The sequence below is a fragment of the Octopus sinensis genome, linkage group LG5, assembly GCF_006345805.1.
Source record: "Octopus sinensis linkage group LG5, ASM634580v1, whole genome shotgun sequence".
NCBI lineage: Eukaryota > Metazoa > Mollusca > Cephalopoda > Octopoda > Octopodidae > Octopus > Octopus sinensis.
The window spans coordinates 42,575,334-42,593,015 of NC_043001.1; the positions used below are offsets into that span (position 1 = coordinate 42,575,334).

General features: G+C 33.9%; 1 protein-coding gene across 1 annotated transcript in view; it reads right to left on the reverse strand.

Annotated features, from left to right (window-relative positions):
* LOC115211775 (leucine-rich repeat-containing protein 58) overlaps positions 1-17,682 on the reverse strand; it is a 31,213-nt gene that overhangs the window by 12,474 nt on the left and 1,057 nt on the right. The window lies entirely within an intron of this gene.

Genomic DNA, 17,682 nt, shown 5'->3' on the forward strand with positions numbered 1-17,682 from the left:
TTCCATTATTGGACAATAAGATTTTGCTGACAATCAGTTTTTGCCATCTTTAAAAGTAAGGTTGTGCCTTAGCTGAAAATAGTTGAATTCTAAATATTTCAAGTAACTGACTTCAATTTATAACCTTCAAAAAAATCATTCTTTGTTTAGTAGTTAATAAAGAGCATGCTTACAATGAAACATTAAACCAAGCCATGTCACCCAATAAATTATTACTGAAAAAACAGTTTCACAAGAATTTAATTTCTATTGTTGTTGTCATAAAAGTCTAAACAAAAGTCATCTGGTTAAAATGCTGAACAAAACAGGTTGTGAAGCATCAGTTAATTGCAGTAATATTTGGCAATCTGAATTTATGTAAAGTCATTGTTTTCTAGCAGCGCTCAAAAAGTGGTGCTCACTGCCATGTTTCCTACCATGCCCACTACTATGTTTCCATTCAAAGAGTGCAAAATGAAGTTTCAGTTTTGAAACTGTCATAAAAAGCACAAGCACTCAACTCCAAGGAAACACATGATTAGAGAAAAGATGCTTTTGCAAATTGACTTATACACTCAAAAATAAATAAACCACCTAGTTACAAAAGAAGATTTATAGATTGATAGAATTGTTAGAGTATCAGACAAAATGCTTTGCTGTATATAGTTTTTTTTATTTTCCAAGTTCAAATCCCACCTTTCATTATCTTGGGGTTGATAAAGTAAGGCATCAATGAAGTATTGGTGTTGATTTAAACTTTGCACCAAATTTGTAGCCATGCGCTGATGTTAAAAATTATTATTTCAATAGGGTCAATAATATAAAGTACTAGGGATTGAGGTTATTGACTAAGACCCATCCCCTCAAAACTGCTGGCCTGGTGCTATAAGTCGAAACCACTACTACTACTATTATTATTATTATTGAGTGAGAGAGCAGTGCATGCCATCAAAGTGACACTGGGGTAAAATATACGAAGCCCAATATACCCATCATGACTACCCGTCTGATAAGGGTACACCAGGCACATGCATCACAACCATATGTGCGCGACATGGTGATCTCATATCAAGATAAACAGCCCATGACCTTGCAGGTGGGGCACAGTTAGAATTTTCTTCAGGTTGAGTAGCCCATCCCACTCAAAAGGTCCCTGAATAAGGGTTGTTTAAGGATGTTGAAAGAACCACCCATGTTTCCAGAGGTGAACTATTCAAACCCCAAAGAATTCCTCTCAACACATGGCTATGATGCTCCCCCACTACTTCTGCTCGTGATCAGAGATGCACATATTGTCAGCCACTAAGGGACATGCTCAACTATTATTATTATTATTATCATTATTATTATTAAGGTGGTGAGCTGGCATAATTGTTCAGCCCTCCAAAAAAAGTTTCTCGGTACTTCTTTGGCAGGATTTGAATTCAGTGTTTAGGGTTGGAACAAATAACATAACCATAAAGCATCTTTTCTGACACTCAGACAATTCTGCCATCTTACTACCTTCACCACTTTAATAATAGTTTATTATCATAATAAATTATAACATAATATTGGTTTCAAATTTTGGTACAAGGCCAAAATTATAATATTCCAATATATTTCAACAATGCAGAAATTTTATTCATCAAAGTAGTATTACAATCAACACATTTTTGTGAATGAGTTACATGTTTGTTTATTCTAGTAACATAAATGCCTGGCGTTCCTCTGTCCTTATGTTTTCAAAGGGGAGATAAGAACCTTCACCCAGCAAAGCTAGCATCATGCTGCTACTGTATAAATCTCTCTCAGAGATTTAGAAATGTATTATTTCTATTTTCAAAATCAGTGAATATATTTCACTTGAAATATATGTTTTCAAAGGCGAATAGGCATCGACAGCTAGCAAGCCATGCTACTCCAGACTGATGATGAGCAATGACTCTGAAACTAGTCTATGGGTGCTGGCTTTGCCAGGTGGAGGTGCTTATCTCTCCTTTGAAAACATAAGGATACAGGAAATGTGTCAAGACCAACAGGAAATGGTGTTTCCTAGGGCTAAATAAAAGTAGCATTCTTCTCTTTCATGGGACTGTCACATTAAGTTGACAACATACCATCACGTTATTATTATTTTATTTTCATTAAAAAACAATATGCATATATTGTGGGGCATGCACATCACTATTACTTCTAAGCTGTGCATGTGTGTTTATGTGTGCATACACATTTTTCAACTGGTGCACAGGTTTGTGTAGTAATTAATGATTATACTTATCCATTCAGTGAGCACATAGTTTTGTCACAGCGTAAGATTTTTGAGAACAATGATTACTAAAAGTTAGTGGGAATATTCTTACACATATGAATGAAATCTAAATACAAAGGCTGTGTGTGTGTGTATATATACGCACAAATACATAACTGCATCTCATATAAGTGCAGCATAGTTGTGTGGTAAGAAGCTTGCGTCCCACCCACATTGTTTCAGTTTGAGCAAGTGTCCTCTACTACAACCCCAGGCCAACCAAAGCCTTGTGAGAGGATTCAGTAGACAGAAATTTAAAGGAGTGCATCATGTGTGTAGCTATATATATGTATATATATATATGTGTATGTATATATATATAGATATATATACATACACACACACACATATATACACACAGACACACACATATATACATACACCACTTGACAACCAGTGTTGGTTTGCTTACATCCCTGTAACTTACTGATTCAACAAAAAAAAATACTGGAGTCGATTTGTTTGACTAAACCCTTCAAGGTAGTGCTACTGTATGGCAGCAGTCCAATGACAGAAACAAGTAAAAGGTACAAGATACAACATATATACACCATCATTTTAATGTCCTCTCTTCCATGTTTTCACAGGCCAGGCGAAATTTGTTAAGGCAAATTTTCTACAACCAGCCTTTATCTGTTTCCAAGAAAGATAATGTTTTTCTAGTCTTTCCAATAGGGACAGCACAATGGCCAGACATGTTTTCATAGATGATAGCAAATAACATTGCTTTATAATTAAAGTGTGATGACAATACAAAGAGACACAAACACAGATATGGAGTGGACGTCTTTCAGTGTCTATCCACCATTTCCACTTGCAAAGCTTTGGTTAGCTCAAGGTTATAATAGAAAGCACTTCTACTATAACATTGATGTAGAAGAATGGGGGTGAACTAAAAAAACCATATGGCTGCAAAACAAATTTCTTACCTACAAAGCCATACCTTTATATCCATATACACACACACACACATATATAATCTTTTTTTATATAGTACGCATGTGATACAGAAGCATTAAACGCAAACCATATGAGCATTCATTTACCAGATATTCTCCAATACAGCTGTTCTTGATAAATTTCAGATGATATTCTTATATATGTAGCACAAGGAGCATAACTCACTATAAATTATCAGTATAATGTCCCTTGGTATAATATTTGTGTGAGCAGCAGTAAAGGTTACTCAAGTTATGATGAGTCATTCAATTATGTAAGAAATTTAAGTAACAGTGTCCTTTGTAATTGATGTATGAATCAAGTAACAGCTTATCTAAGTAGTTAGTGTACAGTGTCAACAGTTATAATTTATAACAAATTAAGTATGTAATAGATATGCATAAATATGGAATCAGTGCATAAATTTAGAAGACACCAGTTCAGTGGCAAGGACGATAGAATTCCATTGTGTATACTGAAGGTGTGGAGTAGTTACTAGGCCATAGACTAGTCTATTGTGGGCAATATTTTCCACTAAAGGCAGTGGGCTGGCAGAAGTGTTAACACACCAGCAAACTGCTTAGTGCATATATGAATATTTTTGTAGATCCTATAATATTTAGTACATATCCTTATTTTATGTTCTTTCAAATTTGTATACAAACAAAAATTATAAAATAATAAAACTATTGGCTTACTCTAAACTAAATAAAATTCTGATATTTTATTTATATATTATTAACCTATGATGAAAAAAAAAATAAGGATATATTTTATTCAGACACTAAATTCATTAATAAAAAAAAACTTTTAATCAACAATTCATTCATTCAAAAGTTTCTACTAAATATTCCGACATTAAACAAATGTATAAAGTTATGATTATTATAAACTAAACTATTTCATCATCATCATCAACGATGATGATGATGATGATGATGAAATAGTATAATTTATAATAATTGTAACTTTATACATTTGTTTAATGTCAGCATATTTAGTAGAAATTTTTGAATGAATGAATTGTTGATTAAAGTTTTTTTTTTATTAATGAATTTAGTGTCTGAATAAAATATATCCTTATTTATTTTTTTCATCATAGTATATAGAAATTTTAAATAAAATATATTTCCTACTCCACTATAAATTCTTAACATATTATATAGAGCTTATTATATAATGAACTGGGCAGAGATTATTTTAGATTAAAATTATTGGAGATGTATAAGAACATTTTATGACCATTGTAATTGTTTTGTTTACTTAATTTATTTTATCTATTTGACTTTTTTTAAAATTATGTTTATAGTAACTGTGTATTTTTATATAACTTGAACTTAGTGTTGTCACAATAGAATTAAAAGTGAAACAATATTCACTTTTGACACATAATACCAAACCAGTCTAAAAAATTGCTCAGGGTCTGCATTAGGCAAGAAGTTGAAAATTTTTTGGCCCATGACCTTCCATGGACCCTAAGTAATGCATGTGTAAAATTTGAATGAAATCGATTGGGTAGTCCTCAAGTTTTAGGGATTCACATATACAGACACATTCTCAATTTTATATATATAAAGTGATGGTATGTTGCCAGCTTAATGTGGCAGTCCCATGAAAGGGAAGAATGCTACTTTTATTTAGCCCTAGGAAACACTGTTCCCAGTTGGTCATGACACATTTTCTGTGTCCTTATGTTTTCAAAAGGGAGATAAGCACCTCCACTCAGCAAAGCCAGCATCCAGAGACATCATCAGTCTGAAGTAGCATGGCTTGCAAGCTGTCAATGCTTTTTCGCCTTTGAAAACATAAGGACGCAGAGAATGTGTCGTGGCCAACTGGGAACGGTGTTTTCTAAAGCTAAATAGCAGTAGCATTCTTCCCTTTCATAGGACTGCCACATTAAGCTGGCAACTTTCCATCACTTTATCATGCTGCTACTGTATAAATCTCTCTGAGAAATTTAGAAATGTTATATATATATATATAATATATATATATATATATATATATATACTAGCAGAGATAGGATTAGAATGGCATGGTTTTTTATTTACATTTTTCTGTCATGTGACTACAGATATGCTGGAGCACCGCCTTTAGTGAAATCGACCCAGGATTTATTCTTCGTAAGCCCAATACTTATCGGTTGTCAAGCAATGGTGGGGGTACAAACACACACACACATATATGCACATACATACATACATACATATATATTGAGAAATAAGGTCGCCAGAATTTTGGAAAAAAATCTTATTTCTTCATTATTATTAGCACTTTGGTTTCTTTCTGGAACTTGTCAAATAGAATTTTGTGAATGTACAAACAGCTTGTTCATTTATATAAAATATGATTTTGGGGGGTTTTGTTTAGAAGAGGAGAACATTGTTTTGTTTTTTCTTTGGGTGAGGTTCCATGAAAATGAAGATAGATAGAAAGATAGGTGGGTAGGAAGTTTGATAGATAGGTAGAGAGGAGGGCAAGGGGGATCCCCTTCCTAGTCACCATTCATTTATTCATGTATCCATTGTATTGGAATGGATTTAAGGATGGTGACCTCTTAAAAAAAAAAAACCAAACTACATTCCATCAAAAATTCTCCCCAAAATTGAATGTTTGAAAGAAAAGCAGAGACAGTGCATTCTGTATCCTAAATATAACTCAAAGAGGAGAAAAAGAAGGAAAAGGAGAAAAATAGGAAAAGGAAAAAGAGAGAAAGAATGCAAAAAGAGTGAAAAGATTTTTGTTGAGAGAGAGTACAAGAGGTGCTGTTTGATACCACCTCCTCTCTCATTGTTATTATTATTTTGTCTCTTCTCTATTTTTACTCTTACTGACATTACTACCTCCTTATTGCAGGATTTTGGACAAACTTACAAACAAGTTTATTATCATAATAGATATAAACTAGCAGAAATACCAGGCATTACCAGGGTTAAAGAGAATAATAAAATCTAAAATCACCATCTAAATTACACAGGTCTCCAACCCATGCCAGCATGGAACATACACATTAAGTGAAATGTTGAAAGTAAGTTTTCAACTCACATATGTATATAAAGTAAATACACGTAATTCAAAAACGTTTGGTGTAGCTTATTTCGTAACCAAAAAAAAAGCAGGTATAGACTATAAACAATGAAAGACTAATTTTGGTGATTCATTTGACAGAGGCAGTAGAGAGCCAATCCGATGATAAATCTGACCTTCGATCTTGAAAGTTTGCATGAATCCTGGCTCAGTTAAATCTCTTGTGGCTCCAAATGATGTCAGCTGTAGTGCAGTGTTGTATTGTCTAATTTTGTTTTGGAAGTGCTTGGAATCTTAGTCAGTAGATGACAACAGTTTCTTCAATGGCTCTGAAGGTTGGGGGATTGCAGGGAGTTTAACCTTTCCACCACTGCAGCACAGTGCAGGTGTCTCTCCAGCCCAATTCCTTGCTTTACAATGTAGGCACTCAGTTGTCATTGCACCAATGGAAACTCTAGTGTCATCTGCATAACGAACTGCGGAATCTTAATTGAAAGCTGCTTCATAGAAGTTGCTTCACTGAGCTGTTGCAACTGCACTTCGTTCTGCAGTAGAGATCCTATTCCTTGTCAGCTGTGCATACCTCTGTTCATCACTATGAGATACTCTGGCTTTTGTAGTACACAGTCTGTTCCTTTCTTGATATGCTTCCCTTTCTGCAGCTCTCTCTCTTTCCCTGGACAGAGATATTCTTTTGGCTGACCTTGACATTGTAGACAAATTTGTCACTTTCCTTCTAACATGGGTGCAGAAGATAGTAAACAATGACAATAACTGGGTAACAGAAATTATATTTCTTAATATGACAGGCAGAAAGTAAATAAGAAATTTTTACAGAAAATAAAGAATTACATGGGTTGAAGTGAAATTTGTCAGTGAACCAAAGAACCAGTATCAAAGGAACCAGAAAAAATCTGTTAACAACAGAAAAACTGTTACAAAAATAAATAAGAAATTTTTTAGGGAAATTAACTTAGTGTATGGATTAAAGTGAAATTCTTGAAGTTACTTCTGTCAGTAAATTGTGTATGGAATTACTTTCGTCAGTAATTGTGAATTTCTTTCTGTCAGTAATTTGTCGTTTGTAAATAAAGATTGACAACTTACAGTGAAAACAATAGAGTGAGATATAGAGGGGGCAAGAGAAAGAGCTAGCTAGTTAGACAATTAAGATAGATATAGATAGATACAGAGAAATAGAGAGATACAGATATCACTGACACTAGAAAACCTGAAGTAAATATTTTAAAAAACTTTCTAATATAAAAAGCAATATTTTGTATTTTTAATAAGAAAATCAAATGAAGAGCCTAACATGTATCCAATGTCAAATTATTCATGCATCACAAGTATGGAAGCAATTGGTGAAGCTGTTTTCACATGATAAGCAAATACACACACACATCTCTATTTTATATATCAGATGAGATTGTGATAATTTTTGACCAATGAATGTAAGGGAGATAATCAATTTCTGAAAGTTACTTTGCAAAGACTTACCTCCCTGCTCCATGTAACCTAGGAATGGGTATTTTCTGCCCCCAGGGGGCCTATTACTCATTATGTGAAAAATTTTAAGAGTCTAAAACCATCCCTGGAACACAAGTAATGTATGTTCCCAGTTTGGAGAAAATCAGTTGAAAAATATGGCTGTTATAATCTTTTACACAGACTCACACACATAATGGGAATTATATTCTAGACTAGTTTAAGGTGATCCGCTCTACGCACGGGTGTGGTTGTTACTTTCTGTTTCTTATCGCCACATTCTCCCTCTTTGTTTCTCTCTCACTTTCCCATTCTCGTACTCTTCCTTTCTGTCAGACTCTCCCTTGCTTTCACTTATGCGTGCACATAAAATCACAAAAATAATTCAAAATTACTTAAAATTTTGTGAAATTTGATTTTTTTTTTCTGGTATAGTTTGATGATTCATGATGCAAATGAAAGCTAAAATTTTGGCCTTTAAGACAATGCCATTTTTACCCATGTAAACCAAATAATGCAAACAGAAAAAATTAAGTCTAAAAATAGGGCAAAAATGTACTCTTTTTTAAAAGTTGAAAAATTTTATCCCACTTTCCAAAATCCACCAAATTTTTACACCCATAATTAAAGATAACTGCCTCTAGCCCCTGCAGCAACACAAAAAGCCACCATTACTCAAACAGCACAACCTGTCTATCCCATAAAACTCAATTTTTCCCAACCCTCCTCACACCATTGCCCACCCCATTTTACCCCCCAGTGTAAATTTTGGCGCCAATCCGACCCCATCTACCGCCCCTTAAACTGTTCCCATCCCAAAATGAGACAAACAACCAAGAAATCAAACAACTTTTTCGCATTTCAGCTTTATAGATATTGATGAAAATCAGAGGGAAGGAAAGAGAGAGATCAAGGAAGACAGAGTGATATCCGAAAGAGAGAAACGAAAAACACTTGTCAAAATCTGGGTTTTACGCATTTCAGCTTTATAGACATTGATTATGGGTATGACTATAAACTACATGCAGTAGTGGGAACCTGGGGCTCTGGTTCCAGGGTTTGAGGAGTATGGAACCACGATTATTCTCACTTGTAAGGGTCCAAGCTATGGGTTAACTAGCAAACCCCCTGCAATGGAGGAGGGAATTGGTAGAATGCTTGGCATAAGAGGTGACTAAAAGGGATGGATGTGAAGGGACTAGGAATTCACTCGTCCTAGTAATTTCAGTCCTAAAAATTTCTTTGGATTTCTATGTTTTCAATATAGAATACAATTCCACCCAAAAGTTACATTTTCAAAATTTTTATTTCCCCACCCTCATCTCAATTTTTAACTTTATTGAATTTTTTTTAAAAATTCATATAGAAAAATACAGAAATTACGAATTTGGGAATTTCTTTTTTTTAAAAGAAACACTCAATGCTTCTCCCCATTTACACACCCATCACCTCCCTGCTTTCAAAAAACTAAAAACTCAGAATGTTTCACTTAGAATTCTACTGAAATAGTAGACATCAAAAATGTCAGACCACCACCAGAAAACCTGACAAGCTAGAAACAGACAAACAACATTATTTCTGAAAAAACTTCTCTGCTTTCTAAAAGGCTAAAAGTGAAACATTCGGAGGTGATGGGTGGAGGTTGGGGAAAGAGATTTGAGTGTTTCCTTAAGAAAAAAAATTCTTAAAGATTTGTAATCTCTATTTTTCTATGTGGATTTTTAAAAAAAATTCAAAAAAGTTCAAAATTAAAAAATTGGGGTGGGGAGAGTTAGGGTTGTTAAATTTTAAAAATGTATTGTTTGGGCAAAATCCTAATCTATATCAAAAGCATAGAAATCCAAAGAAGTTTCGGGGAAAAAAATGGTGGGGAGGGGTGCAAATTATCCAATAAATGTTTTTGAAATATTCATCCCCACCCCCTAATTCTAAAACTTTCCACTGTCTTTCAATTTTTTTGTTTTTTTTTTTTAAATACGGACAGACCAATTCTGCCATTGACTTCTCTTTATAATTTCAAAATTTTTTAAGTACTGCAAAATCAAAATTGTTGCATGTTTGTCTAAGAGAAAACCATTTACTAACAAAAAACAATGTTATTAAAACACATTATCTCTAACATACCTTTAAATAATTGCGAGAAAACATTTACTGAAAGAGAATCATGTTATGAAAATAAACTATCTGTAATATACATGAGTGTAGGACAAAAGTCCCTCGGACAAAAGGCCCATAGTTAAAGTGTAAAGGCAGATATAAGCCCTATGATTATATTTTTTTATTGTTTTTCCATTTTTTTCACCTTGAAGAATTTTTAGTCAAACGTATCAACCCCAGAATTTTTTCCCCTTTTTATGTGTTATAGTTATTAGACCGCAGCCATGCTGGGGCACCACCTTGTAGAATTTTTAGTCGAATGTAACAACCCCAGAATTTTTTCAAATGATTTGCAACCAGTGCATGAAGTTAAGCCTAGAAGGTATTTTGACATGCTAGAAATAACAACCAAATCTATTGAAATTTTTTTTTATAACCACCCTTAGTTTTTTTTACATTCTAAAAATCTTTTTACTTGGATTGCGGCCATGCTGGGGTACCATCTTGAAGAATTTTTGGTGGCAGAAAAGTAGCATTTTAAAATATATAAAGTTTTTTGTTTCCTTCTCTCAGCACTGACAGATTAATGGGAATAAGTTGACCTTTTGAACTTTCTCCTTAAAATTATTCTAAAAACGAGGAAAGTAATTGAAACACATGGAACATATCATTATGAAGGATGTAGATATTTTGGTAAATTTTGATCCTTTTACCCACACAATTTTCACTAAGAGAAAAAAAAAAAAAAAAAAGCTCGGATCTCTTGTGTGGAATCAAGTACCCTGACCTCCTAATAGGCTGCAAATCCCGTATTTTTGTTCGGAAAAAAGAGTGGGTGGGAAACTGGAACCCCACACCCACCCATGCACCCATCCTGGAATCATTGGAAATTTTTTTTTTTTCGTTGAATGAATTCTGGTGACCTCCTAATATGCTACAATTACCCTTTTTTTGGGTCCAGAAAACAGGGTGGGGTGAAGTGGAAGCCTCGGAAATTTCACCCCACCCCCACCCCCATTGATCTTTTCACTAAGAAAAAAGAAACTCGGATTTTTTGTATGGAATTATGTAGCCTGACCTCCTAATATAATGCAAACCCCTTATTTTTGTTCGGAAAAGGAGGGAGGGGAACCTGACCTCTCCCCCATATCCTGGAATCACTGGAAGTTCTTTTTCGTTGAATGAATTCTGGTAACCTCCTAATATGCTTTTTTAGGTCTGGAAAACGAGGTGGGATGGGGTGGAACTCTCGGAAATTTCACCCCCACCCCCATTTTCAAATAGTTTTTGCTATTTCTTTCTTTACCCATAATTTTAGATAACATTTAGCAGAAATACGTTTTCAAGAAAGTGTGGATTACATTAGATTGAAACTTCAAAGAAGTTTGAAATGAATGAGAGTGAGAGAGAGAGAGGGGGAGCGAGGAGTGAGAGCATGAGAGTGAGACAAAGAAAGAGAGAGTGAGTGGGTGACGAGGTTTACCCAAACTTTGAATGATGATGATAAATGAATGATATATAATGATATATATAATTATGATATACTAGCAGAGATACCTGGCGTTGCCTGTCTTACATGCAATTGAAGAATTAGACTTTTCTGTTATATTTTCTGTAATGAACTGGAATATCTATGTTTTGAATTTCATCAAAATTGCAGATGAGGGTTATTTCCCTCTTTACACATCCTAAAAAAATTGTAATCGTGCCACATGTATCACATACTACTGATTTTTATGCACATATTCCAAAATTCCAGTCTTATTGAACCTGAGAAAAGGATTTTGCTCCTGAAAAATGAAGGTCATGGAGCTCTAAAATGTGAGAGATAAGGCCCCTGTTGGGGGTGGACATCTTAATGTCAACCAGAGAAGTTGAATTGTTGAGAATCTTTTTAACTATGGGTTTTATATCTATTGTTTGAATTTCTTTGAAATAGGAAATATATGTTCACTAGGTTTGTAAAAGAGAGCAAAGCTACAGGAAACCAAAAGACAAATGATCACAATAAGCAGTCAGCTACCCTACCCTAGTTGTTACCACTCCCAATGTAGGATTCCTCAACATCAAGGTGACAGGCACAGCCGTAAGATGCATTACAAATCTATAGCAACTGGAAGGGTGTGACCCAACTGAAATAAACATTAACAACTGTGTGACGTGAGGGCTAAGGAGAAATGAAAGTGTCACCTCTGGAGTTTGCAAATGACCACTATACTGATACGTAACTGGACAGAATAAATTTACAATCTATAAATGTCTTTGAATAACCAGTCACTCATCTGGGAAGGCCTTGAAATCAATGTTACCATCTGGGGACTATGTGTGACCCAGTGATAATAAAAAGACTGAAAGGAGGTCTGCAATCAAATAACTTTACTCAACACTTTGCAACTGAATCAGTGTAGGCAAAGATGCCTCTCATTTACCTGACAATTTATGCACCACATTGCAGAAATCACAATTTAAGTGTATGTCAAAGAAAAAAGGTTACACTGTTGTACCATTGAATTACAAATAATGCTCATTTTTTATGCTCGGGTAATCCTACAGCTTCCAAGAGCACAACTGTATTCATTTTTGCTTAGATAAAATGACAAAATTGTGGGTGTTAAGTCCCCATGGAGGGGTCTTTCTAACCTATGCCCTTATGCATAGAATATAATTTCCAAATTTCATAAAGATCCATTCAGTACTTTTGACCTAGTTTTGAATCATAAAAGAAATTACTAAAATTTGGGAGTTAAGGCCTCCGTTACGGTGTTATATATATATATATATACATACACACACAAAGATAAATTGATAGATACAACTAAGTGGGCAAACAAAAATATGAGACACAGCCTAGTGGTTTTTTTATGTTGATAAGCCTGGTACTTATTCTATTAATTTGTTCTTGTGAAACCAGTAAGTTATGGGGATGTAAATAAAGGAACAGCAGTTGTGAAGCAGTGATTAGGGAGAAAAACAAAGACACACACATAGACTTAAATATATACATACATATATATATACAATTGATTTTTTTCAGTTTCTGTCTACAAAATCCACTGACAAGGCTTTGGTTGGTCTGAGGCTATAGCAGATGACACATGCCAAGTTACCACACAGCCACACCTGCACCTATGTATGTGTATGTGAATATATGTATGCATGTATATATGTGTATATATATGTGTACATATTACATGTATATATATATATATATATGCATCTACACATACACGTATACATATACATCTATATCTATAGAAATACACCTATACATATACATGTGTATATATATATATATATATATACACATGTAAATTTAAATTTAAAATAATAAGGGTGAAAAATTGAATATTAATTTAATTAATATGAATTGAAAACCAGTGGTGTAGCATATAAGACCATAGCAGATCCTCTAGCACTGTTAATGGTTTATCCCTCTTATATAATAGTTTCAGTATTAAAGTGAAAGCATCTGACATTACACTACAGAGATGTTTTTGCTTCACTTTAAACACGTAATACTGAAATAGTGGAGAAGATATGATATTGTTGTGGGCTCACCCTAGGTAAGAAGTTAAAATTTTTTTGCCCATGACACTACATGGACCCTAAGTAAAGCATGTGTAAAATTTGAATGAAATTGGTTGTGTAGTTCTCAAGTTTTAGGGATTCAGACAGACACACATTCTCAGTTTTATATATATAGATTGTGACACTATTCTCCCCACCCTCTCCACAAAAATGAACCTCATTTCAATGCCTAAAATTGCAAATTTATTTTGCAATCTGGTATTATTATATCCTGTCATTTTTAAGAGGTAGGAAAAAAATATTTTTGTTTTAATATTATACTTTTACTTCTTTCTACACATACATGCAAAAACTCAAACGTTTTTTTGCTTAGATGAATTTATCGTTTGTTATCTCTCCACACACTTCGTTACGACTAACTTCTATAACCTTTACATTTTCACTTATTCATTTCAAACTTCCTTGAATTTTCAATCTAATGTAATCCACACTCCCTCGAAAATGTATTTCTGCTGAATGTTATCTAAAATTATGGGTCAAGAAAGAAATAGCAAAGAATATTTTGAAATGGGGGGGGGAATTTCCAAGGGTTCCACACCACCGCACCTCGTTTTCTGAGTATTATTTGATATTCATTTCATCCGCACGATTTTCAATAACAAAAAAAAAAAAAAGAAAGAAAGAAACTTGGATCTTTTGCGTGGAATCAAGTACCTTGACCTCCTAATATGCTGCAAATCCCTTTTTTTTGTTTGGAAAAAAAAAAGGAAGGTGGGAAACCGGACACCACCCCATCCCGGAATAATTGGAAATTTACTATTTTCCGGACCCCCAAAAGGGTTTTGCAGCATATTAGGAGGTCACCGAAATTCATTCAACGAAAAAAAAAATTCCAACGATTCCAGGAGAGGGGGGGGTCCGGTTTCCCACCCACCCCTTTTTTCCAAACAAAAACAAGAGATGTGTAGCATATTAGGAGGTCAGGGTACTTGATTCTATGCAAAAAATCCGAGTCTTTTTTTTTCTTAGTGAAAATCGATCAATTAATGCCAAACATTAAATTCCTCAAGGTGTTGCTCCAGCATGGCCATAGTCTAATGACTGCAACAAGTAAAAAGAAAAACAAAAATAAATTATATCACAGAAGTGGTTTTGGTCAAGCTTAAAAAAAAATTCTGGGTTCCATACAGTCATCTAAAAATTCAAGGCGGTGTCCCAGCATGGCCAGCCGCAGTCTAATAATAACTGCATCAACTAAAACAAAAATTCTGGTGTCGATACATTCAACTAAAAATTCTAAAAAATTGTGACCATGCTATGAATCACTCTCATTTCAAAGAAAATAAGGGTCTGTTTTGTTAGAAATAAAGAGAGAGTGCGTATTATGTCATTCTTCCAATTTTTCCGGCTTAGGAAGGGTCTCATCGAAAATGAGAAAGAAGAGTTACATGCCACATGTTTCTTATTGAAAACCAGAAACACTGGAAGCGGTAATGATTTAAAGGTATTTTGAGATAATTTATTTTAATAACAATTTTCTGTTATTGTGTCTGGGGAGAGTCATTCTCTTTTAGTGCCTTATTAATTCAACACACCTGTTTGATTTCCACTCATTTACTTATTTTTACTAAAACTGTCGTTGCGTCTTGCAACCTTTTCAATTTTCTGTTAGTAAATGTTTTTCTCTTACACAAACACGCAAGACTTGATAGTGGAAAGTTTTGGAATTAGGGGTGTGGGGTAAAATATTTTAAAAAATTTTAAAATTTGGTAATCCTTCAGTATGTGGTGGTTAAAAAAGTAAATAAAAATTAAAGGGAAAATAACAACTAGGAATTACTGGAAGCTTAAATGACGTTATGTACACTCACGAAGTGATTGTAAATCAGAACTTTGTAGATCCGACAAATAAAGACGTTCATACATAAAATGCGGATGCGTGTAAAAAAAACAAAAAACTATGACGTGAATTTGAAATGTAAGATAATTTATTCGTTCCATATTCATACGAATTTATATGGAGGAATTCTACACCAAAGAAAAAAACACTTGTTCACTTTTTGGTTGCTATAGCCAACGTCTACGTTAAATGTAAGTTGAGTTATTCATCTCCCCTTTAATTTTTTATTTACTTTTTAAGCACCACATACTGAAGGATTACCAAAAAAAAAAAATTGGATAATCGTATTAATTCCATTGTGAAATCCAAGAATTTTAAAAAATCGAAAAAACAGTGGAAAATTTTAGAATTAAGGGAGTATAGGGGTTTATTAAAAAATTATTTTTTATTGGATAACGGTATTAATTCCATTATGCAGAAGACAGAATTGAAAAAAATTGTGAAAATTCTTAAAAATAAAAAGTTATGAGAGGTTTTAGTACGTCAAAAATTAATAATTTCTCTTCCAAAGAAAGTGACATTCTCTTTCTTTCACTTTTTCATTAGAATGTATCGAGACACTATGTTGTCACAACACTATTAAAACTTTACTAATTTGACCGATCTGTGACTAAACCGGGATTTAATTTAATTTTATACAAACTTTGCTATCAATTATATAGATGGATCTTTTCATTTTGAAGGCCAGATTTTCCTAGTTAACTAAACAATTTGAAACTTCGTATACTGGTAGAATGTGTCAAAAGAAAACATTACTGTAAACAAAATTGAAAACAAAATTGTAATTCGTAACTTAAACGTAGTTTAATTTTAAGAATTTTAACCAATGAAATCGCAGCATTCGAGCTCAAATTATTTACCTCTTCTTCTGTCTTCTACATGTGCTAGAAATAACAGCTATATCTCTTAAATCGATTAATTTCGTCGCCCAATAAAAATATTAACGATATTTTTTGAATATTTTCTTTATTTTTTTTTTACCGAAAAGGCGTCTCCCATGGTTTTGAAGGGCCAGAAACAACAAAAACAAAACAATAATATGCCTAAATCGGTCTCGAGTTTGCGCGTGGAGTATGAGTAGTATTGTAAAAATTTGTGAAATATGTTTTCATAAAAGGATGCCCCCAGCTTGTCGGAAGCTGTGACATAAATTGGGAAAAAAAATCCTCGACACCAGTGCGTAATTGGTACTTAATTTATCGACCCTGAAACGATGAAACATTGACCCCCCCCCCTTCTGGTTTATTTACCTTTTGTGCAAATTTGTTGCGGCAAGTGGCAAAACACGAACGTGTATTTTTGCTTGTGTGCGTATATGTATATGTCCGTTTGTATGTGTGTGTACGCTTATATATTAATTACTATGTGTGTGTGTGTATATGTCCGTTTGTATGTGTGTGTGTACGCTTATATATTAATTACTATGTGCTTGTGCAAATGTGTGTGTGTGTGGTGCGTCTGCTATATTTCTTTATCAATATCGATAACGCAGCAATGCTGGGATTTCATTGGTTAAAATTCGTAAAAATTAAACTACGTTTAAGTTACGAATAACAATTTTGTTTACAATAATGTTTTCTTTTGACACATTCTACCAGTATACGAAGTTTCAAATTGTTTAGTTAACTAGGAAAATCTGGCCTTCAAAATGAAAAGATCCCCCCCCTTTTCCCAACCTCTACCCATCACCTCCGAGGTACTACTTGAGAACAGTGGTCCCGGTGCGCGCACTCGCGCTAGCTAGTCATGACTAGTCGATCCTTACTTTGTATTTTTGTGTTTTATTTACTTTGTTTAACAAAAATTATTTTGTTTTATTTACTTTGCTAGGTAGTCGTTGTAGGATCGACTAGTCACGACTAGCTAGCGCGGGTGCGCGATTACGCGAGTGCGCGCACCGGGACCACTGTTCACAAGTAGTACCCACCTCCGAATGTTTCCCTTTTAGCTTTTTTTCCAGAAATAATGTCGTTTAGCTGTTGTTTCTAGCATGTCGGATTTTCTGGTGGTGGTCTGATATTTTTGACGTCTGCTATTCCAGTCGAATTCTACGCATGCGTGAAACATCAGACGAAAGCGGGAAGGTGATTGGTGGAAGGGGCATTGAGTGTTCCTTTAAAAAAAACCAAAATTTTTTTTTAAATTCCCAGATTCGTAATCTCTGCATTTTTTTTTTTACATGGATTAAAAAATATTTGAAAAAAGTTAAAAATTAAGAAATTGGGGTGAGGGAAATAAAAATTTTGAAAACGTGATTTTTGGGTAAAATCGTATTCTCCTATATCGAAAAACATAGAAATCCGAAGAAATTTTTGAAAAAGAGTAAAAAAACACCGGAAATGGTGGTTTACACGTCCTTTACCTTCGCCCAACCCTCGTGTCTATGTTAGAAACAATTATTATCTGTATGTTATTTACATTCATCATGCAC